Genomic DNA, 25,879 nt, shown 5'->3' with positions numbered 1-25,879 from the left:
AATTGCACCTCATCAGATTGCAAGATCCTGCAGCGGATAGTGAGGACAGCTCAGAGGGGTCTCTCTTCCCTCCATCATAGACATTTACACCACACGCTGCATCCGCAAAGCCACAAGCATTGTGGATGACCACACACACCCCTCACACGCTCTTCGCTCTCTTACCGTCTGGAAAAAGGTAATGATGCATTTGGGCCCTCACGGCCAGACGGTGTAACAGCTTCTTCCCCCAAGCCATCAGACTCCTCAATACTCAGAGACTGGACTGACACACACACACACACACACACACACACACACACACACACACACACACTCTGAACTGAACACCATCCCACTCCCATTGTAATATTTGCACATTCCTGTATTGACTCTATTGCATTTTTGCTACTAATGTACTTATAAAAGATATTTAATTTATTGTCACTATTATACACTTTCCTGTTTGCTACTGTAATAACTGCTATGTCCATATTTGGTATGAGCTAATCTGCTGAATACTCTGTCATAGCATGTTATGTTTACATTTACACCTTTTAAATTATATCCTTACTCTTTGGCACCTATCTTCTGTTTTTTCGGACACGTTCACATTAAAACTGTGTATTGTTCGGAGCTACACTGTCACTTACATTATCACTGTGCTTATTATCCTGTTTTAGTAGTACTGTACTGTCTTGTGTTAGAACACGTTTGCATGTGCACTTTATGTAAAAATGTGTAGATCTTATTCAGTTCCGTGTCGTCTCATGTGGTTAGTGTGCTGTTTTATGTAGCACCATGGTCCTGGAGGAACGTCGTTTCGTTTCACTGTGTACTGTATCAGCTCTATATGGTTGAAATGACAAAAAAGTCCCTTGAATTTGAACTTAAACTTGAACTCATTAGCACATGAAAGTTCAGGGTTGCTCTTTAGACTATTTTACATGCCCAGGCTCGTTTACCATGCTTAAGGCCAAATCACAGTTGCTTCAAACATGTGGAGAACATTCTTGCAAGACACTGAAGGTTTTCATCCTGATGATGCAACTAATATAAATATAAAATACAATACAAATACAGTGTTGGTGATGATGATGCAACATTATGACCTAGAAATGCTTTTACATTGTGATGCCACTTTTGTGTTGTAACAGGCATCATTATTTTTCCATTTGTAAATGTGGAAATTAAAACAATGTAACAGACCCAACAAAGGAAAGGGTGACAAATCGTATCCACCCTATAATAGGATACAATACTCCCTGATATGATTTCACCTCTTTGTATTCTTATTACAATAGCAAAAGATAAGTACATTTATTGGGTAAAGGAAAATAAAATGGTATTTACATGGTACTTTTTTCCTTCCTGATGCCAATACTGACCTGAGAACTTATGCTCAAGCTCATCCTTATCATGTGATAACATATACAGTATATAATAAGTAAGGAATAAAATATCATGGAGCATGCTGTTAAGAAAATAATCAACGATTGGGTGGTGTAATGTGGCCTGATATCCCAAAGTATTCCTGGTATTCCTCTTATTCCAAAGCAATTTGCTAATATCCACTAAATAAATTAGTTCCAGTACTCACATTATGACAGGTATAAACAGTTGTTCCCTTACCAGCCACTGGCTGTCACTCTCTTGAAGTTAGTACCCACCCAGCAAAAACTCAATGAAAAGATGTTGAAAAGACAATTTTGAAGTCTCAACAACGTTGGTTGAAAAGTGAAAGGTGAAAAGCCGTCTTTTTCGGGCTGTTTCAGAGACATGAATTCAACCTAATTTCAACCATGAATTTATGATTTTATATATATATATATATATATATATATATATATATATATATATATATATATATATATATATATATATATATATATATATTCATTCTATTATTATATCATTATATTATATTCATAATTACTCTCAAAATGAGACACTTGACAAAAAGTACCAATAAAGTATTTATTGACATGCCAGATACATATGCCAGACCGTCCAGGAGCATTGTCTGGGGAAAAAAAAAAAAAGCCCTTTAAAATTTTCTTGCAAGTCTTGAGTCGTAAAAGCCAGACAACATCAACAGACTTTCATGCCACACCACCACAGAGCCGTGAGGAACTTCAGTCCATGGAAACAAAAAGAGGGAATTTCATACTAAACAGGCTGTAACTTTAGAACTAATCAAATTAATCCAGATGTTCATCTTGGGATAAATTTGGATCAAATCAGACAGAGTAAACAAAGTCCAATTTTCAACAACTATTTTCAGCAAGTAGAACGTCAAACTCCCCCCGCCAATACTCACCACCTTCTACAGACAGACGATAGAGAGCCTCCTGACCAGCTGTCTCACTGTGTGGTACGGGAACTATACAGCCTCCGACAGCAAGACTATAAAGCGAATTGTGAGGACAGCTGAAAGGATCATCGGAGGCTTTCTACCCACCATCGACACCTCACTCAACAACCACTGCATCTGCAAAGCCATCACTATTGCGGACGACCCCACTCACCCATACCATGAATTCTTCACCCTCCTGCCATCTGGCAGAAGGTACCGAGCACCCATGCCACCACCAGCAGACTCCACAACAGTTTCTTCTTGAGGCAGTCAGATTACTCAACAGATTACTGCCTCCAAACGCTCACCGGGCTAGTCAAACACCTAACCCAGTATGACTCACTGTGTACCATTGCACACCACACTTTACAAAGCTGCAGTAGTCACTTTTACATTATGAAACTCATTTTTACCGTCAATACTGCTGCTACACTTGTGCTGCTACATTAGTTACTATAGTTTACTGCCCATGTTGTCTGCATTTATTGCCTGGCAATCATCTCATACTGTTGTGTATTTGCACTTTACGTCATCTTGCATACTGTTCTGTGTTGCACCATGGTCCTGAAGAAACAACATTTTGTTCCAATTTATACAAGCTATACAGAGGAATGGCAATAAAAACTCACGTGACTTGACTATTTTGGGGCTAAATAAATGCCAAAGTTCTGGTGCCTTGGTGGGTAAGACAAAAATGCAGCTTGTCACATTATTGAGAAACTGTTCCCAGTTATAGTGCACCATCAATGAAACTACCGGAAAACTTTAAGTTACAGCTTTACCTCTGAATGTTACATAGCACCTAATTGTATACGCCTTCCAAGAAATTCCATATAATTTTTTTATTGGAACCACAGTGTAAAACGTCTTGTTGCTGGGCAGAATCACCAGAGTTGAATAAAAAATGAAATAAAAATAGATGACCTACTTAATGCTGTTGAGTGCCAGTTGACTGATCTATTATGCATCCTCCTATCAGTAAGAGCAGTTAGAGCCTGTCAAGGCTTTTAAAAACACACAGAGCTACATCCTTTATATTGGAAGTCTGATTACTGCATTTTTTCATCTGAGCAGTATGGAGTGTAGCATTTTCTTCCTGAAATCTTTGTATTCTCTTGGGTGAATAGGGGGCAAAAATCTAGGCCATCAAAGAGAAGAGGCACATGGATAGAGCTCAGGGGAGGATGATGGGATAGCTCAAAGGGAAGTGTGTGGGCTGACTAGTTTGGTTGGAGGAAAGGGTGAATTTATTGATTTATTCATGTATTTTAGCCTTGTTTATTTTGTTGTCTGTCTCTGGGCCATATGTCACTGGGGTACTCATCAAAGCGAATGCGGGGAAAAAAATCGGCTACAAAGAGTTAGTCTGCAAATCCAAATCCCATAGTTACACAGGAATCATACAACACAAATTAACTGATGGGAGATCATGTATTTGTGCATAGCAAGTGCAAAATAGGCACAGAATATGACCGACAATATTAATATATATTTTATTGTACACATACACACACACGTGCGTATAATCATATAGCGTTTCTATCCTTTGTTGTATTTGATGGAATAAAGAGCATACATAGTGTTGTGTGTATTTTTCCAAAGGGGAAAATACCGATTTTACACAATGACAGGATATGAGCTGTAGGGGTGAAATCTTCACAAATCTGCTGCAAGCACCAACAAATGACAGCTACACTCATCACCTAATATTACACAGGAAACCTGCAGGAAGCACTTAGAGATGAAACCTAAAATAAAAGTCTGACGAGAGACCATTGTTCTGAATCAGCAGCACCATAGAGGAGGTCTGATTACTTAATCCTTATCCTACATTAGTACACTTTTCCACAGTGTTAAGATACAGAAAAAGTAAGCACAGCCGTCTACATACCTTCAACAGTGTCTATTTGTGCACAAATAGAAAACAACACTGGCCACACAGTGGGCTATAGCTAGTCCACCAATTTAATAGACTATAATAGTTAGCTTAGCTGAAGTTATCTCTGTAAAGTATTTTTAATGTTAATAATTTGCCAAGCTTGCTAGCAAGCTAGCCAAACCTAAACTAAGCATTATATTAGCTAATTCAGTAACTAAGTTCTAACAATCTTGCTAGCAGTAGGTTACGTAATGATAGCTAGCTTTCTAGCAAAAATAACTACTGACCATAGCTTTATCCTGGTCAGAGTGGCAGTAGATCTGAAGTCTATCCTGTATTTTTGGTCACACTAATTGCAGTTTATCCAGCTTTCAAGACACTTGTCTAAAAGAAAATGGGACTGTTTTCATAGGTGTTTTATAGCCAAAATAGTTGCTAGTGGCGAATGGACATAACTGAGAGATTTAAGTGTATGGCTTTAAGTGTGACCATGCAGATGTTAATAACTCATGAATTTCAGTAATCCCTTTTGTAGAGAAATCCATGCCCTTCAGCCCGGATAAAATTCTCCATATATAAAATATACAATTCTGCCTGAGTGGTCAAAAAAAAAACCCAAAAAAACAAACAACAAAACCAAACCCCCCCCCCCAAAAACAGAAGTGGAGGTTACGTAACTTGGTTACAGAAAGTGACTTATGTTCTTGATTATGTTTAATTCTCACCTTTTAGAGGTTTGGCATTGAAAAGACAAAGACCCAGACCTCCAGTTAGACCTACGCAAATGACATTTCTCTATAAACAGGAAGCATCATTCAAAACAACTGATGTCACTTCAAGCTCAGTCCATCTAGACAGTCGTAATTGTTTGTTAGTCATATTTGTACAGGACTGGTGGACAAGAATCAGAGACAGTTGCAACATGCTTGAGTAAGCACAGAGATAGAAAGAGCTGGAGGAACTGTACAGCATTCCCTGGTGGATGGGAGTTCGGGGAAGAGTTCTGATCTGTACGCTAGATAAACACTTCTTCCAGCCAAATCTGTGCTCTGAGGTCATTGGCCTAATGAATGACTCACTTGGGAAGGTCTCCAAGCTTGTTTGTTTCGAGACCAAGCAAGAACAGAGCAATGCCAGTCACCACTGTGTAGTATTTTTTTTTAAGTCCATTCCTGTACTCAAATGTGTGTGTGTGTGTGTGGAGGGGGGAGAGATGAGCAAGATACACAAAAGCCATGGTACATTTTTTGGTGAAGTGTTTATAACACTTTAAATAGAAAGGTTGCGAGAATGGGACCCTTGGGGTATTAAGCTTGGAATTTCCTGCTCTTTATCATGTGTGTTCAGGCAAGGTGTGATAGTTTGCAAATATTTACGCATGTCCATGTGTGCATGCTTTTATGTCTGTGTGCTTTTGTATTAAAATCACATATCTATGTATTATTTTTCAGCTCTGATGAAGTAATTTACTGAAAATGATATCATTATCCATATCGATATGTCTAACAAATAAACATGGTGTTTCTGATCTGCATCCATTCATCGTAATACATTTAGTAATGTCTATTTTACAGTTTGTACCTTCAGAGAATGTCAAATGTTTAATGTGGCTGCTGATAGCTTGCTAGGACAGGTTTATAGGATTGATTTATAAAGGGCTGAACATTCCAGAGATTTATACACCAACTCCATGGAGGAGGAATCAAAAACGCCCTGTCTCGGATACAGCGTTGCTGATTAAAACATAAGTCTGCAAACACATGACTGAACCTGGGGCAAGAATCTGCACAGTGTTCTTCAATAGCCCTTCTGAGTGGAGTTGGAACAAGCTTTATCGGAGTCTGGGAAACAGCCAAAATTACTGCATGACTGAAGGAGATGTTCTCAGGCCTGATTAAGATACTGACAAATGAATACATTTTCTTCCCTTTTTCCTTTGCGATAATGAATGATCAGTTTCAGGGTTCAGCATTGTGATTAGAAAATAGATAAACCTCTAAAAATAGCACAAATTTGAGTCATGGCTAGGGGTGGTATGGTTTGAAACTTTCACATGGCTTTCACAAAGAGGGAGTGGCTGTGAGGAAAGGCAGTGCTGAGCAAAAAAAAATAAAAATAGCATTTTATTAGGTATTATGTAAAGGTGAGTGGTAACACCATAACAACCATAGTGTTAAAGGAACTGCTAAGCTTCATAAAGCATTAATGATTTATTGAAACAGGGTATGAATAGAGGGTTATGTATCTAGCTGAAATGAGTGTCTCATAAATCTAATTGAATCAACTCAGAACAGTTCTGGCATTGTTACATTTATTGAAATCATGCTTCTGTGTTTTAAAGAGTGTCACACATTCACTTCACCAACAAAATAAAACTAGCTCTTTTGCTTGTATTTCCTCATTTGTAAGTGGCTTTGGATAAAAGCATCTGATAATTGAATACATGTAAATGTCAATGTAATTGTAGCTCTCATTTTCAAGTATGCCAGTTTTTTTCTTTGAGAACATCCAACACATCTATCAACAAGATTAATTTCACCAATGTGATACGTGTACCAAGCTGCTCATTCTCAGTTTGTTTTGCAATCTGAAGAGACTATCTGGAAGACGGATATGGATGAGCAGTGTGAAAGGTATTTTTGTCATAAAAACACATGTGCAGTTAATCCAGCAGTGGTAGACACTGTTAAATGAGTAATGTTGATGGATCCAGTCTGATCTGGTTTGTTGAAATTACAACACAGCTACTTATCCACTTTGCTGAGCTCAGAATCAGATGGCTGGAATCTTGTTTACTAATGTACACTACGCGGCAAAAAGTATGTGGACGCCTGACAATCTTCCCCAAACTGTTGCCACACAGTTCAAAGCACAGAATTGTTTAGAATAGCTTTGTAAGCAGTAACATTCAGATTTCCTGTCACTGGAACTAAAGGGCCTAAACTTGTTCCAGCATGTTGTACCTGTGCACAAAACAAGGTTAATGAAGACATGGTTTTCAAGGTTGGAGAGGAAGAACTCGAGTGGCCTGCACAGAACCCTGACCTCAACCCTGCTGAACACTTTTGGGATGAATTGGAATGCTGACTGTGTGCCAGACCCCCTCATCTGACATCAGTGCGCAAAATTCACTAATGCTCTTGTAATAGAACAGTCACAAATTCCCACAGCCACTTTCCAAACTGTAAGAGAGAGCCTTCTTCAAAACATTTTCATTATAAACATATTTAACTTGTTATAATTTAGTTTCAAACAGCTTGACTTCAGGATTGTTGATATGTAAATAAATATTCATGTGAGAAATCTATCAGATATCGGAGTGGTTAAATTCTGGAAAACAGCCAAAGACAATGATGAAAAAAAACATTGTTTACCAAAACGGTAAAAAATTGGCAAAATTATTTTGCCAATAATATTCTTTGACATCTGCAAGAAAACAAATATAAGTTACCAAAACAATGTGGAAATACTTTCTAAGAATGCTTTGGCATCTGCCTAAGATCATGTTGGGTAAAGAGCCAGTTTAACAAAAGCAGCAGTAAATGCAGTCAGTCTGCCTAAAGGTGCCTACAACCTTGCTAGCTAAGTGTCATTTCCTCAGACAAAGAATAGCACACTTTGAGCATGTTGTTGCAGAGCTATCTGCTGTAGTGAAATTGACATAAGCCTAATCAAAATGTCTACGATGCTCCTGAACTGATTATCATTAAAACCGAGAAAAGCTCTAACACACTCTGTATGACAGAGGGCAAAGTTTTTCAATGTGACCTAATAAAAAAGACAAAAGAAAAGAAGTGACTAAATTAAACAGTGATTATTTACTCAATGTTTGCGTGAGCAGATGTCGGTTGAGTGAATAGATGAGAATGAGCTTGTGTTTGAATGTCCCGAGTGACTTCTACCTCAGGTGAAGAGACAGAGACTGACATGGATGATGCTGATAATCTCAGTGAAAGAATAATAAGTGCATTATTCTTTCAAATCTGGCAGTAATGTAGATTAGGTTATAAATGTAGATGTGGAATGAAATCTTTAAATGCAATTTCTCTTTTTTTTTCACTTTTGGGTGCAACTAGACTTTAAAATGCTTTAACCCTGCAAAAAAGTGAATATTCATATTTCAGTTCAGTTTTTAGACCTTTTTATAGTTGAAATTTAAGGTCACCACACACATTTTTCTCACTAATCATAAACATGTTTGAACTTCGTTCCTCAGACACAGTAGAGTGTCTACACTGGCCTATAGGCCTGGCCTACATTTTCGCATTACTCATGGATGAGCTTGCTCCCATGATTCACAGCTTATTTGTCACACACCAGTTCAGATCCATTCACGTCTCAGCCGCTGCTTCACCAGAATACAAAAAACTCATTACAAAACACCCAGTGAGCTTTTGAGGCCAGTCCTCTGCTTTTGTTCAGTTTCAATGCGATTCCAGTGTCTTTTTTGCCATGACAATGCCTCATTCATCAAATTCCTCTCATTTCATACAGCTTAGCCTCTTTTGCATACATAAGAAATGTAAAGTGTGGAATGCTAATCTGAAGTTGCAAGAGGTTCAGTGTCAGCTGAATGAGTGTACTATCAAAAGAACAAGGCTAGTTAATGGTATTAGTCAAAGAGTACATTAGCTCTATCATCAAACAAATTACAGTAGCTATATTTACTATATTTACCATGCCACTGTTTTCTGAATGCAGTGTTTTCCATTAGTGTTCTAAACTTATCAATGCAATCATCAGTTTGAGATTTGAAAAGTTGTAATGCAGTATTAAACTGATAGTGATGTTGGGAAGTGTTACTCCTGTGAGGTCTCTCTCTCTCATTTCTTCGGTAAGTGAACTGACCTACATCTGTCTGTCTTTAATGAGCTCTGCTAGTTTTAGACTCCAGGCCTGTTAAAGTGAACTGAACAAAAAAAAGGGTCCATGAGTCATGTCGAGATTCTGTGCATGTGTGTTGTCTGGAATAAATTGAGGAACACTCCTTGGAGCATGCATTCAGAGAGTGTGTGTTTATGTCCCTTCATTACTATGCATTACATTGCTTCAGCAAGACTCATACCATTAAATCTATTGCTTTGACTGTGTGTACAATGTACAGAATTGTGTTAGAATTCCTAATACACGTCGGTATATTCACTTGGTGATATGAAGAATCACAGTTCCAGTTTTTAGTTCGTTGATACGTACATTGTAGATATACATTTACTAATTTGGCAGACACCCCCCCAAAAAAGCAACTTACCTATCGATCTCGTGCATCAAGGCTGCATCAAGACTTTTCACACACTTGTCTGATGTGACCTGCACTATATTCAACACCTGCTAGGACAGAAGCTGCCAATTTAGGTGAAACACATAGGTGAAAAACATCTTAATCCTGTGAGAAATTTATATACTTGTGTTAATTTTTAAACCATTGTTGTGGGTGTTCCTGGTAGTAGTCAGTTACCCTGAATCTTCAAATCTTCAAAGTATCTTCAAAACCTTTCACATGGACTGACTCCTCTCTACCAAAACATCATTTAGTAAAGCAAAAAAAGTTATACAATACCAACTGGGCCTGTGTGAAAATGTATTTGCCCCCATAGTTACTAATTCCTCAAATCTATGAAACTGCAGTCTTAATGGGGTTCAGCTGGATTAGACACAACCAGGTCTGATTACTGCAAACCCTGTTTAATCAAATCAACACTTAAATAGAACTTTTTCAACAGCATGAATTTGGTTAAAAGGTTTTACCCAGTAACACACTATGCCAAAATTGAAAGAAATTCCAGAAATGAGGAGGAAGAAGGTGATTGAAATACATCAGTGTGGGAAGGGTTACAAACCTATTTCAAAGTCTCTGGGACTCCAAAGAACCACAGTGAGAGACATTATTTCCAAATGGAAAAACTCAGCATAGTAGTGAACCTTCCCAGAAGTGACCGACCTCCCCAGATTCCTCCAAGAGCACAGTAACTACTTGTCCAGCAAGTCACAGAAATCATAAATACTTTTTCACAGCACTGTACACATATGAATATACTGCATAGGGGCAGTGGTGGCTTGGCAGTTGAGGCTCTGGGTTACTGATCGGATGGTAAGGGGTTCAAGCCCCAGCACTGCCAATCTGCCACTGTTGGGCCCTTGAGCAAGGCCCTTAACCCTCTCTGCTCCAGGGACGCTGCATCATGGCTGATCCTGCGCTCTGACCCCAGCTTCCTGACAAGCTTCACTGTGCAATTTCACTGTGCTCTACTGTATATGTGACCAATAAAGACTCATTATATCTGTTATTAATATATGGTACACCAGATGACAGAATATATGCACACCAAAAGGGGGTGTTCTTTGGCACTAGATTCATGCCGTCAACTTCATCTGACCAACTTGTTCTTGAACCATTGAAGATCAAAATTTTAGAAATGTTGATTAAAAAAATAAAATAACATCCTCACAAATGCTGAAGGTTTGGGAACAGTGTGTTTTTGACTAGTACTTTGTTCTATTGTTTTACTGTTTTTTTCTTCTTCTTTTTTAATCCTTGTGAAAATAGCAGGGTGAAGATGAAAAATGTACTCATCAAGTGTAATTACTTTTTTTTCACCTGCTACTCAGAGTTTAAAAATGTCCTAATTATATTTTAAAGTTATGTACCATTGCTTTTTCCTATAAAACACACTAGTGAATCTCAGAAAACAGAATAACTCTGCTACATATTGCTCACTGTCATATAAACTCTGAGAGCAGTTACAAGGTAAACCTTTATATTATGTCTGACCAATATTTCAGTGTAAATCGTACCTAATGCAAATAGCAGCTGAAAGACTGACTTGCCAGACTTGGTTTAGGTGGGGTGTGTTTGTGTTGCACTGCCTTTCTGTGTGCTACATCCTAAAGAAAGAATTAACCATGCCCTCTGATCTTATTCATCGTATCCGTGTATTCTTCAGGAGTCCATGGCACACATGTATTCTATTGTTTGGTGAACTGCACAGCAGGAGTCAGGCTGCGGTACTGGCATCATGTACACCTTGTATTTTCCCCTGTAGCTGCCCTGTTAGTTCCTGTATCTGCCCAGTCTAAGTACATCATGTTCACTACTGTCAGACAATGTCAGACAAACAGTGAAGCAGAAAAAACATGATAGATTAAACCTTCATCAGCTATTGGGGGAATTATTTTGTCACTTTTCAAAGAATTCAGAATTATTAAAAGAATCCACACACAACCAAATAAACTACTAACAGCATTAAAGCAGACACCTAAATGATTAAACGGTCGTTAGTATTCAGAGTAAACTGAACTTGGTGTGTGTGTGTGTGTGTGTGTGTGTGTGTGTGTGTGTGTGTGTGTGTATCAAGTGCTTTTTTGGTGACTCCAATAGTGTCACATTTCAAGCTCAGATGAGCTTGACATACCATTGTGGTGTAGAGAGGCACCTCTGCGGTCAAATTATGAGGGATGAATCTGAACCCACGTCAAACAGACTTACTGTTCATACACAGCACAAAGTCACACCACACACGCACACAAACACACTGAAAGTGATGGTGCTGTTGACCCCTTTAGAGATTTCCTTATATGGGGCATAGCGTGATCCTACCGCACATTTCCTGTTCTCAAAGACTGCTATCGTAACTGGCACAAATTCCACACAGACAGGAGACAGACAGAAAAACAACAAAAGGTGATCATTCAGGGAATGAAAGATCCCTGAAAAAATAAATAAATAAACAAACAAACAAACAAATAAATATATATATATTAAATATAAATATACAAATACAAATATATATATATATATATATAAATATACACACACACACACACACACACACACACATATATACACACACACAAGCACAGTGAACATTTATAGGCTATAAGGGAGCTGATTATATGCTCTTATGATTCACTGCACAAAACAGTCCACAGTCAAGGCCACTAATATTTATAGATCAAGCACAAACATATGTTTAGCGAAACTGAATGGTTAAAATACAAAACATTTCAACCAGAATTATTCATTAATAGATTGAGGATTATATTAATTTAATTAATACCTGGAAAGTGGATCCATCCTTCTAAATAAGGGGCGTCCAAACTTATCCACAAAGGGCCGGTGTGGGTGCAGGTTTTCAATTAAATCAAGCAGGAGCCACAGCTGATTCCATATTTTTAATGAGTTGAGCTTGGCTTTTAATAGACTCGGGTGTGAAAACCTGCACTCACACACCGGCCCATTCTAGATAAGATTGGACACCCCTGTAATAAATAAAACTCAAGTGTGGGGCATCAGCAGCTTGGAAATCACAGTGATTTTACTTTACAGCATTAAAGAATTAATTAAGCTCTGTGTGACAAACAAATAAAATCAGTGTGTAATATCTAATAAGAAAAAAAAACATAATTACAATTATTGTTAGACTGGATCCATCCATCCATCCTCTACTGCTTACTCCTTTTCAGGGTCACGGGGAACCTGGAGCACAAGGCAGAGTACACCCTGGACAGGGTGCCAGTCCATCGCAGGGCACAATCACATACACACTCATTCATACACTACAGACGCTTTAGACACGCCAATCAGCCTACCATGCAGGTCTTTGGACTGGGGGAGAAAACCGGAGTACCCGGAGGAAACCCCCACAGCACGGGGAGAACATGCAAGCTCCGCACACACATGGCCCCGGCGGGACTCAAGCCCCAGACCCTGGAGGTGTGAGGCAAACGTGCTAACCACTAAGCCACCATGTGCCCCACTTCTTAGACTGGATATATCATATATTTGAAAAAATAAATAAAATACACTGTAATTCTCTACAATGTCCACAAAACAACAGGCAGTTCTTCTTTTCATATAATTATTCGTGATGATTAATAATGCCTCATACAGTATTGTGCAGGACACAGGTTTCTCTAGTACCTACTATATCTTCTTGAAAATCCTTCTTGATCTGCAAGTCCAATTAAACCTTATTATATTTTTATCTAAATGACTCATAAGGAGAAAGCTCTTGATATGCGGTACCAAGGTTTTGCAACCAGCATTGACGGAACAGATTAAATGCATTGGCCATTGAAATGCATTGGTAAACAGGGAACCACAAAACTGCAATCAATATTCAATTAATATGGCTGCTGCTCTGCTTTGTGGTAGATTTCTCTTGCATATATGCCCACAAAAACATTCAATCTTTTTCAGTGAACTTATACTTAATCCAGAGACACAAAATAGAATCTCTATGGATAACACTGCTCTTGTTTTCAGTTATAAACCAGGATTTCCCCCTCAGAAAGAAAAAAAAAAAAGCTTTTCAAAGCTGGGCCAGAGCGGAAGCGGGCCTCAAAACATTTGTGCCGATGACAGCTGTGGAGTCCAGTAAAAAAACAAAACAAAAAAAAAACAAGCCTGGGTCAGCCATTTCCCAGCTTTGTTTGTAGTCCCACACAGACGAGACTGCCGTTAAATGGGGACAAGCTACAACCATGACGAAAAGAAAGGAAGCTGGCAGGTATTTTGATTTTTAAAAATGCAAATCTAAATTAAGAACATAAACCACAAATTCCATAAAATACTAAATTCATTAAAACTTAAATCATTGTCTGTAATAATAACTGAAATGGCCAAATTTATTTGCAGTGAATGAGAATGAGACGTATTGGAAATTTCTGGTGTCAGGAAACAGGAAGTGGGACCTAACGACAGCTCTCAGAGACCGTTAAGAACACACAATCCAAAGTCATTACCCAAGATAGGTCTATGAAGAATAAAGCAAAGCACTAAGATCCAGCTACAACACTAAGCAAAATAACTCTCAATCATAACTCCCACAAAGCAGTACGTACGTACCTACCTACCTACCTACATAGCAAATTATAAGTTGTAGGTGACCAGATGGTTCGTCTGGCATTTGGGTGGTTGAGGTGGGGTTGTAGTGTCAGAGCTGCATTGATTTGATTTTAATCCCTTCAGTTAAACTGACTTTATATTCCTATAAATAAAGCAGATGCTCTGACTACTTCTGTCATCGGTTCTTTTATGTTTTATATAATATGAGACATTAATTACACAAATAGGGTCATTTCTTATTTTCAACTAAAGTCTATAACCTATAATAGCATTTTCCCTTTTTAGACTCTCTTATTGGAATTGAGTGTAAGCTCATGAAATTGTAAAGCACCCACTAAGGTTCTTTACACTGAATATAACATTACATATACCAGGAATGAAACAGTTGCCGAATTACTGGAACTAATTAATTGCTCACTTTAGACAAGTGATAAGGAAGTTGGAAAATGACTTATCAGGTGGCAGCTGGTATGCCACTCTGACCAGCTCAGGTGTTTTTGCAGCTGGTGTGTGATTTGACCGAGTTTTTCAGCAGGGTAATCAAAACTTAATATAATTCCACAGAGAAGAGGAATTATAGAAACGAAAGCTGCAATAATATTAAACTATTACAACCTTGCTGTATGAGAGCTGCACTCTGAATGAACTGAAATTATACAAATGTTTTAAAATTTAACAGGTTTTAAACTCTTTATGGTGTGGCCCATTATCAATACACCATTTTACATGTTGATGATATCTGCATCATCAATTCATTGAGTGAGTATAATTACTTTAATCTTTAAAGTGAAATTGTACATGTATTTTTTCATTATAGAGAGAGATTAAAAAAAAATGTCATATGCACATTGGAATGTATATTTTTTAAATTCACATAAAATTCACACCAAGCAAAGTAGTGTAAGGTGGTTTGTTGAGAAAACACTGTAGGCCTGAACAGAGCTGAAACCTCAGACTGAATACTGATTTCTGTGAAACAGGGAAAAGATAAATGGCATTCCATCCAGGACCTTCAACATGTTATGTGCTTGCCCTTTCCACCACTGCAACTTTATGAGGTCAGGAGGCTCAAGAAAAAAAGAAGTGATCCATTATTCATCTTTTTATTGACCCTTCTTGTGCTAAATAGTTGCTCAGGCAAGAAAGAAGACCTGCAATTCCTATGGCACAGCACTGCCCTACAGCAGCTAATGCTGAGCCAGGCAGTGTGATTTAAAGGCCAAGTGAGCATGTTGAAAGGATCTGATTTCTTTCCATAAGGTTGTGTGTAGCCATAAATGGAATGGACAGAGGTATTGTAATAAATATCTATCCATCTTCTGTACCACTTTATCCTTTTCAGGGTCACGGGGAAACCTGGAGCCTATCCCAGGGAGTATCAGGCACAAGGCGGGGTACACCCTGGACAGGGTGCCAGTCCATCGCCGGGGATTTGCCTTCTTTTATCACTATTAAAACACCAGGTATGAATGTCTGGTATGTGACAAAATGTCTGTGTCATACGGTATATAAGAGAAAAGAAAACAGATGTTAAAGTGAGGAGGTCAAAAACATGGCTAAGATCATAACAGGATGAAAGTCACTATGCTTTACTCTATTTGACTGTTTCCTGTTTTTCTCTGGACACTTTGAAATTCCTCAGGAGTATGTCCTGGTCTGCTGTGTGTAGTCACGTTGGCTAATTTGATAACAAGATGCCTTTGAATACCCCAGAAAGACTATTTACATGTTGCATTCCTGTCTGTTAAAAGTATTGGACAATAATAATGTAGTATTTGCACCGATGGGCCAAGTAATGGCATTAATGATTAACAGATTTATGGCTTAGTTTTTCTTAATCTGTTTTCTCATACTTATCCAGCATATAGAGTCTTAAATATCCCCTTAACCAAAAACTATGCCTAATAATTTACCTACAGATTACTTATTGTATTGTGCCCTGTGATGGATTGACACCCTGTCCAGGGTGTACCCCTCCTTGTGCCCGATGCTCCCTGGGATAGGCTCCAGGTTCCCCATGACCCTGAAAAGGAGTAAGCGGTAGAAGATGGATGGATGGATGGATGGATTACTTATTGTTCATGAGAACCTTAATTTACCTTGGCCTTACTATGGTACCTTGTGGTCTACATTACAGGAAAACTATCATGTGACCAATAATTGAAACTATGTTGTGGCCTAAATGGTCTCCTGATTCTAGTCAAAATCCTCTTAGAGCACCCATCCTGTTTATTTTATCTGGTGAAAGCCAAGCTTTTGGGATTATTTAGTAGGAGCATGATATGCTTATGTAACAGGTCTGACTCTGACAGAAAATAAGAGAAAAGACATTATTCAACAGAGTTCTGTAATTAAATCTATCTTTGCCTTTTTCATTTTGACAACAAAAGCAGCCTGTCTTCAGTCAGCAGCGAGTCTGTTCTTCATCCAGTTTCCTGGTGTTAAGTAGTACAAACGTCCAATTGTTTTTGCTTGGCTGTTATTACTGGACCTGTCTGGGTTTTTTTTTTTTAAAAACATACGTCTCAAAGCATTATGTCACATGGTACACCAGACAAACACCAGTTCACATACAACAGTATTTTCATCTATACTTGCTTGGCATACTCTCATATTTCTCTTTAAAAACTGCAGGGTAAAGCAAAGAACGTCAGAATGCTTTTCAAATTTGAGATATGGGCATAAATATGGACACTTTCATGCCTCATATGGGGCTGTGCTTCAAGACACCACTGGGGCCTCTGCAGGGTCAGAATACAGGAGACTGATACAGCCACTTTAGCATGAAAAGCAGTGTAGGCACAATGCCAAGTGAACCCAGTCTCTCCTCATCCTCCTTCCCCCCCAATAAAGCCTGCTCTTGTTCCCGTTGTGCGGTGAAGCACAGAGATTAGCGCCAGGCTGAAGAATGTTCTAAGTGTAAGTGTTACAAAAGTAGATGCTGTCAGTGTTGTACTTAGCATAGTTTACACATGCCCTCATAACTCTTTTCTGTCTCTACATACAGCTCTAAATCTACCTTGCTTGGTTTCTAAATACACCATTGCTTAATATTCATAAAATTCATAAAAGAATTGTTACCTCCTCTTGGATGGCTGATTTTAATTATTTAGACTGGTGTATATTTTTTTCTATTTAAAACAGAAACAGTCTCACAACTGCTTTGGTGATCTCATGAAATAGGCTTTACAGCTTGAACATTTAACATCCAACATGCTAATTATTGTCAAAGATTTGTAGAGGAGGCGGATGCAAGTGCGGACAATTTATTATTCAAAGTGCAAACACAACAACTGGGTACATGCAAACAAGAACAATAAACCTGAACAGAGGACACAAGGCAAAAACTACAGACTGTAAGAGAGACTGTGACACACACACTACAACACATGAACACCACAAAAACAAAAGCTTGACAATGAGATGCTCAAAAACAGGAACTTATATAGAGGTCCTAATCAAGGTGAAAATGAGTGCGATTGAGACATGTGATGCTGGGGCTGATGGGAAGTGTAGTTCAGCCCCTTTTGGCACTATAACTATGACAATTATTGGAAGATTCTGTGCTTAGCTGGCTAGCTACGTTATGATAGTAATGAATGAATTCATTTTGATTGTTATGATATATTGGCTAAATTGTTAGTAAATGGCAAACCAAAATGAAACTCAGATGCAAACATTTGTGTCGGTGGAAAATGTGAGCTACTTTACTAACCTTTAACTAGCAGTTTAATTAGTCAGTCCCTCAAAGAGTTTGTGATTTTGTGATTGCAGAAATGAATGCCAAATCAAGCAAACGCCAAAATATTCGGAGGAACTTGCAATTTTTCAAAATTATCGTAGATTTTCTGCAGATTTGGGCCATGTCCTCTTTGATTCATGTGTTGAACATGAGTACAGCTAAAAGGTCTCATTTACCAACAAACATCACTGTGAAAGACCGTGCAAAATAATCTTGTGCAATTGCAATTTCTCCAATTCAAGTACTTTTCCAAAAAAAAAAAAACAAAAAAAAAACCTCCACAAGTTTCATCGCAAATTTTGAAAAAAGCGTAGCTATATCACACATTTTTGGCTGCAAAAATTACAAATAAAACAACTCAGTGGACTCCTGTACAGACTAATTAGTAGAAGCGCATGCAGATTTACATTCATAGATTTGTATGGCATGTTAGGCTTTTTTATTCTTGAGTATTAAAAGCAGTTTACTCTAAATATATCATTGCTAATAGTTAATATTAGGTGTTCTGGGGTATTTTGCTTCTGCAGATCTGTCCATAACCCTGATATCACCCTTTTAAATAACACATGACCTAAATTATCCTTCTAGACTGCCTTTGGGTACTTCAGCTAACCAGTAAAAGAGCCTCTTACTGTTTCCAAGCAACTGGATTCCCCCACAGGGACAAATCAACAGAAGGGTCAAAACTGCACCAAATCAATTTTGGTCGGACATCACTAAATATGATTCATATTTCAGGTGCATTGATCTATATTAGGATTCTGCAGAGCTATGCGTAAGCAGTTGTATATCTTGCTGTAGTGAGCAATCAGGAATTAGGCTGTTTGTCACAAAAATGTTTTTTTGGCGATCGTTTCTTAAAGCCTGCATCACTACTTCGAAGGAACAAACACACTGACGATCATTTTGTAAGCATCAGCATGTTCAGAATACAAATGAACATCAGTACACTAGCACTATTGAGCAACATGTTCATTTATTTGCAGCGGTCATCCAAATATATGACACAAGGTTAATATTCCTAACACATGAATACGAGCAGTTTATAGTGGTCAGACTGGATGGCGGCGAAGTGTCTGTACAGCTGGTTCTATAAAGATGCTGTCGTCAGTAGGCTACATAAAACACTGCAACAGCTGCAGTTCATGAAAGTGAAGAAGCAAAGCCTTGAGCCAGTGCAACATCGGCACAAAACTCAATAATAAACCCAATATAACTACTTCAAGGAAGACATATCCGAATTGTGACTGCTAGTACATAGAGTACTTAAAGTGAGTCCAGTAAAGTGAAAGAAAAATATGCAGCTTAATTCAAAATAACTATAAAACCACAGATGAGTTATATGAGTTCTGGACAGTGGTGTACTGTCATAAGTACTGTTATACATGAGAAAGTGAGCAGATGCAGCCGGATGTTCTAAACAAGTCTGGGAGTCAGGCCAGTGAGCGTCGGAGTGACCTGATGTCTGACAAAAGCCACACCAATGCAGCATTAATCACTAAATACTAGTGGGCCTCACTGTCACTGCTTCTGGCTAAACACTTCTGCTAAAGCACAGACAGCCAGTGTATTCCAGCTGAACCACTACAATGGGGATATCATGGGAAACTCTTGGCTGTGTAAGTGATGGACATACATTTGAGCCATGATTAAAAATGCATTCATTTCATTGTTAGGAAACTAAATGTCAGAGCAAGTGACATTTTATTTTAAAACAGACATTATACCTTTCAAGCAAGATATTTCATTTAAAAAAGTAGATTAACCTAACAACTTACTTTCTACAAAATTAAAACAAAACATGTAACTAAAACAGTGTTTGTACACTAGATATTGACTTAGTGAATAATAAAAGTTTGAGCGTTTTGAATGTTTTAATAGTTGTGTGGTGGCCTGGAAAAACTGTCAGGGTGGCTACATTCTGTCCAAAAAACAGGAAACCATAGACTTTTCTATCGATATAATACTGTACATGAAGAAAATAAACCTATTTCACCAAAACAATGGTGAAAAGATCCTGTTAAGTAAACAAGAAGCTAGTTTAACAAACATACCTAAAGATGTGAATTGTAGGTTTGTGTCATGGATATCCCAAAGGAACTCTGGACTTCACATGACCACATGCACCTGATTATCATTCATGTTAACGAGTACTTGTGTGTGTGTGTGTGTGTGTGTCATCATAGTTTGCATTGCACTCTTTGTCTTGCTTTAATTGGTTTCTGTTGCCATGTTATGCTCTTTTGGTTCGTAGGCATTGATTTGTGTTTGTTTTCATTTTCATGTGTTCATAGTGTCTTCTGGTGATTTGCTTTGAATTTTATTAAACTTGAAATCTGCACTTGCATCTCTCTCCACCTTGAAATTGTGACAGAAAGCAAGACCTCAACATGGATGCAGCAGATTTTTTTTTTTTTAAAGTTCAAGAGGCCCTATATGAGGGGGAAAGCCAAGGTGGGAGAAGGAGGGGGAAGCCAATAGGGAATGGCTTGACGTGATGTACTCTGTCATTGGGTATGCCAATGGGGAGCCTTCCAACCAGCTGGAACCAGTATACAGAAAACCATAGTTAATTGCTAGCTACCTAAGTGTGTTTTATTACACATTGAATGTTATGCATATTATGTTTTGATCAAGTTGTTGTTTACGTGCCGAAGCAAAGTGGACATAACTAGAACTGCAACAACTAATCGATTATGAAAATCATTTTCAATGAATCTCATTATCAATTAGTTGGTCTCCGCGGCATGGGGATTTATTCACTATGCTACTTCAGTTCCAAAAACATGCCTTTCAGAGTAAATACTAAAGATGTGTCCCAAAAGAAGTACTATACACTTACACTATGTTCTCTAACATCTAGTGTATGAATTTTAGAAAGGTAATATCATCTCAAATGGAACACAAGTGTTTTTTTTATTAACCGGGAGTGTAAGCTGTTTCCCAGTCAGTGGCACATGACATCATACGCATTTAATGTGACACCACTAGCTTTAGCCGAATACACCAGAGTCAATGCCTATGACTTTCTTCAGTTTACTGTTTGTCAAAGTTGCCTTTTATTCCCAATACGACCGCAGTCACCATTAGACGAATTAGTTGTCAAGTGACTGAGGAAGAAAGTGTATGACCTCCAAGTCCTCTAAGGCAGTGGGCATTTTATATTCAACACTGCGGAGAAGACCGTAACCTGCACACTTTACAAAGTGGAGCTCGTGTAGCACGGAAGCACAACAGTGATGCACGAGCACAAACTTATGTTTATATTCAAAACGCTTCACTGTGTGCATGGGGTTGGGGAAACTGGTGCGAGTTGCTTAAAAGACTGTTTAATTCCAGTTTGCCATTATATGTTGTATTTGTGTGCTTGCAGTGTCAATTCTGTTTATTACAATGGAAGTGATATATTAGTAACAAGGCCTCTTTGCTCCTCACTCATGGTGTAGATGTAGTGATACTCAATGGGAGTGCAAGTAAGATCTGTAATGTCACATTAAAATGGTACGATCAAAAGTAAACATTAGTAAAACAATATGCCTAAAGGCAGTAAGTAACAGAAACCACAAGGTGCAGTGAAAGTGAGTTTTTATTATTAATTTAGGACTGCAGTTTAATTCAGTGATTTTTGTGCATCCATACCCTAGATTAATATGGAATATCTGTGTGTATTGGGTTCTTTCCAATCTTGTATATTTGGAGAAACAGTTGTGTAAGGTTTTAGTCTGAAGTTTATATTTGTAAAACTCTGTTTGTGGATTTTATTTTAAATAAACGAGAAAAAAAATGGTACTGAAAGCTTGCACAACAATTGTTAGTTGCAGCCCTGGACATAACCCTAATTCCATTTGTAAACAAACTAGTTGTCAAATTATTTGTGATGCACACATGCCATTGCTTACACTATAGGCATAGCGGTGGACAAAATATTTGAAATGCTAATGTTTTAATAAAAAAGGGAAACTTAGCCAACAGTGTAACTCCCTTAATATTCAAATATTTCAGCACCAAGATAAAAGCAGTGAACAGTTGAGTCAAGAGTGACAATGAAGCTCCTGTTAATTCAATGCCATGACTGATATTTAACTCAGGAAACTACACAGACTGATGTGGATGATGCTTTAATTAAACTGATCCCCCCCGATTATAAACTTACTGTATAGTCTTTGATGAAGTGAGTGGTGATATGTATTACTTTTACATTTCATTTATTACATGTTAAATTCAGTGCATAGCAGTTGCTTTTATCTGTGTGCTGGTGTTCAGTAGATTTTGAATGGAATCTTAAAATGCAATTTTCACCCTTTTCACGTTTTGGGGTAAACTGGTCTTATTTATAACATTACTTGTGATTGAGACATGTGCAAAAGACAGACGCCAATTTCAGTTTAGGAAATGTTTTCAAAACATTATAAAGTAGATCAAAATGACCATGTGAAGGGTTTTCTGAGGCCACGGCACATTTAATAATACTGCTTATCATGTTAGCATAAACAGGTTGTGGAGAAAGCCAATAAAGCTTCAACAATGGAATATTAGTGACCTGCAACTTTTCACTTTCCATTACACCCTTTAGGTGCTCTACAAGGTTAAAGTCCAGTCTCAGAGAAGGCCATTCTAACACTAATTTTCTTTTTGTAAATTATTCTTTCAAATGGTGGCTGATGTGTTTGGGATTATTTATATATATATATATATATATATATATATATATATATATATATATATATATTTTATTTATTATTTTTTTTCCCCAGACTTCATGTTTTCATCCAAAAATGCCTTTGTACCTATTTGAGTTTACAGATACAATTGTAAGAAAAACAGCTCTGGACTTTAATGTATCCACCTCCTTGCTTCACCCCTTAGTGTTGTTTGGTCAAAATTCTTCTCAAGGCTTTCTCTGCACAAAGAGTCTACCACCAGGTTCAATTTGAACTTGTGTGAAGACAAGACTGTTCTCCAAATGTGTGGTCTTTACGTGCATGTAATTTGGAAAATTTATAATCTTTAAGCATATGACAGCATATTTCAGCACATCATTCTCACAATTTTTAAAAGGTATGTGAGCTTGGTTGTATCTGGTACTCCTCATTAAACTCAAACAATGCTTGATGAATTATCATGTCCTGTCTCTTTGTGGTCTTCCTGGGTCTGCCAAATCACAAGTCCATTCTCCTGTTTTCTTCTTTTTCTTTATAAACCATGGACAATCAGATTTTTTTTTTTCTCTAATCCAATGAATAGAATTGCCTTGTTCATGCAAACAGACAATGCTAAAATACCTCCTACTGTTGCGGTACACTTTAAACAAGTGATCCCGACATAATTTATAGAAGACGTGCAGTAAATTACCTTCACAGGTGCAGACGATAACCTTAATTAAGGGCCTGTTCAAGTGCTGTGCAACTAAGTGCAATTTCTCTAGATTCATTAGTTAAATATGGTAAAATGATTGTTGTTGAACTTTTTATATTGTATCTTCTTTCATTTGTGACCTACACTGCTACTCAACCTCTGGCAGTATCATATGTGAAGACCTGTGAGGAGGTAGATCAGATTGTGTTAGCTAATCCATGAACTAGCATCATGTTAAGGAAACTAAAACACACGTTGCTCAGGTCAAGTGCTACTGGTGAAGTTAGTGAACTGAAAAAGCTCTTATGACTAAAGGCAACAAAAAGCAATGTCTCATTTATTGATCATTTCGGAATGTATTATTTAAAAAAAAGAAAAAAAAAAAAACTTAGCATAAAATTTAGCTTGTTAAAGCTTGGAGGGTAGTAGTTGTCTGTGACCCCTCAGTAAAATAGGTGAATGATGCTGTTGGTAAAGATACTAAGTTAAGACTCTGGGTTACTGATCAGAATGTTGGGGGTTCAAGCCCCAGCACTACCAAGCTGCCACTGTTGGGCCCTTGAGCAAGGCCCTTAACCCTCTCTGTTCCAGGGTTGCCATATCACTGCTGACCATGCGCTCTTATCCCAATTTCCTAACAAGCAGAATTTCACTGTAATGTATATGTGACCAATAAAGACTTCTTCTTCTTCTAAAATGATCAACATCATCTAAGTTTTATCAAGCTGGGATTTAGACCTCACCACAGTACATGTCATTAGCTCTTCCTACACTAACCTACCTGCTCTTTAGTTGATGTGTCAAATGTAGGCATTAAACCAGTGGATGCTGAGTGTGTGATGCTGCTGTGTAAAACAGAACTGTTGGTGCATTGAACACTCAGTTCCTCTCTGCTGCAGTGAGTGGAAGAAATTAAATATAAAATCACTTCACATTTGGAGAGGAATAAAATGGAAGGACCTGCCCAACCTTAAACTATTCAAGCTGTTCTTAATCTAATCAAGCTTTTCTCAGAGGAGTTAGATTGCAGGTTCAAGGGAAATGTCCATCCAGCATCACAAACCTTGCTGCAGCACCTGGAAAAACTGATTGTTCATATTGTTTCCCTCAAAATAAACCTGGTAGTCTTTTTATATAATAGTTTGTGCACTGAATCTGACTGTTCTTATAAATGTTCTTTTCTGTTTTCCAGTTTGAACATATGCTGTACGTTGTAAATAATCTGATGACCAGGTAATGGACCAAGCCAAAGATGAGGTGCAGAAAGAACTAGCACAGAAGAAAGCAGAGAGGTGAAAAAGGGAGAAACTGCAGCAAATAAAACCGTTTTTCCAAATAGTCAGTGAGCAATGCATAAAATACTATATTATAAAATAAAATATTCTGAATGGCTGAATCCCAAAATGTGCTGTCTTAACTGTGTCAGAAAATGAATGACAACCATATTTTCCTCTCTATTTAGGTGCTTGTATCTCATGCACTAGACTGATGCAGATAGTGTTTCTGGTGTTGTTACAGTATTAACTGTAAATATAATCTTTTTTGCTTCCATTATGCAAATGGGTGGAGGGCATGGTGGCTTAATGGTTAGCACATTTGCATCATGTCTACAGGGTTGGCGGTTCGATTTCCACCTCCACCCTGTGTGCATGGACCATGCAAGTTCTCCCCATTCTTTGTGGGCTTACTTCAGATTTTCTCCCCCAGTCCAAAGATATGTGCTGTAGACTGATTGGTGTTTCCAAATTGTCGATAGTGTAAGCATGTGTGTGTGATTGTTGCACAGCGGTTGGCACCCTGTCCAGGGTGTTCCCTGTCTTGTGCCACAAGTTCCCTGGGATAGGCTCCCCCTTGACCCTGTGTAGGATAAGCGGTACAGAAAATGGATGGATGGGATGCAAATGACTGACACGGTGGTGCAGTGGGTTATTGATGAAGCCTCACAGCTACAGGGTCCCCAGTTTGATCCTGAGCTTGGGTTAATTTCTGTATGGAGTTCCACGTTTTCTCCCTGTGTTTGTGCAGATTCCTTTAGGTTTTCAGGTTTCCTCTCACTGTCCACAACCATGCAGGTAGGTGGATTGGCTATGCTACAATGCCTGTAAGTGTGTGTGTGTGTGTGTGTGTGTGTGTGTGTGTGTGTGTGTGTGTGTGTGTGAATGGCACCCTGCTGTGGACTGGTGTCCCATTTTGGACTGGATTTTTCTGCCTTGAGCCCATGTTTACAGAAATATGCTCTGTATGTCTAGATAAGATGAAAGAATAAATGAATAATTATGTATATGCTTATTTGAAAATCCTTTTGGCTTTGACCCATTTATATCCTGATGACGTTACAACTGCTTCAGACAGTTAATTTAGCTACAGCATCCGCATGATCAGGGGTTGCATCGTGCCTTAAGGACTTAATGTTATCTCATTAAAAAATGCCCTAAATATTCCACCCTGTTTGGTCTTTTTCATTTGGTATGCCATTTGTTTATTTTTGTTAAGAACAATTAATGTGAAATTACAGATCCAGGCTGGCTTATGTTATGTACTGGAAACTAATTAAATATTTGATCGTAAAAAAAACTGATCCAGAGGAGAAAAGGCCTGTCCAGGGGTCAGGAAAAGGCCAACCATGAAAACAAATGGTAACAGACATCTCTAATGTTTTGCCAATATGGTGTACTTACTCTGTAAAAACAAGAGCCAGTTGAAAATTCACCTCAGGGTTTCTCA

At 38.1% G+C, this 25,879-nt stretch overlaps 1 long non-coding RNA gene across 1 annotated transcript; it reads right to left on the bottom strand.

The window, feature by feature from the left end:
• Positions 1-140: 140 nt before the first annotated feature.
• Positions 141-21,011, bottom strand: LOC128633573 (uncharacterized). The gene is made up of 2 exons (XR_008396992.1): positions 19,855-21,011; positions 141-265 (listed from the first exon to the last, which is right to left on the bottom strand). It is a non-coding gene; the product is annotated as an uncharacterized LOC128633573 (long non-coding RNA).
• Positions 21,012-25,879: the final 4,868 nt, after the last annotated feature.

The sequence above is a fragment of the Ictalurus punctatus genome, chromosome 9, assembly GCF_001660625.3.
Source record: "Ictalurus punctatus breed USDA103 chromosome 9, Coco_2.0, whole genome shotgun sequence".
Taxonomy (NCBI): domain Eukaryota; kingdom Metazoa; phylum Chordata; class Actinopteri; order Siluriformes; family Ictaluridae; genus Ictalurus; species Ictalurus punctatus.
Note: the sequence above shows the minus strand (reverse complement) of the source record. Positions and strands in the feature narration are given on the sequence as shown.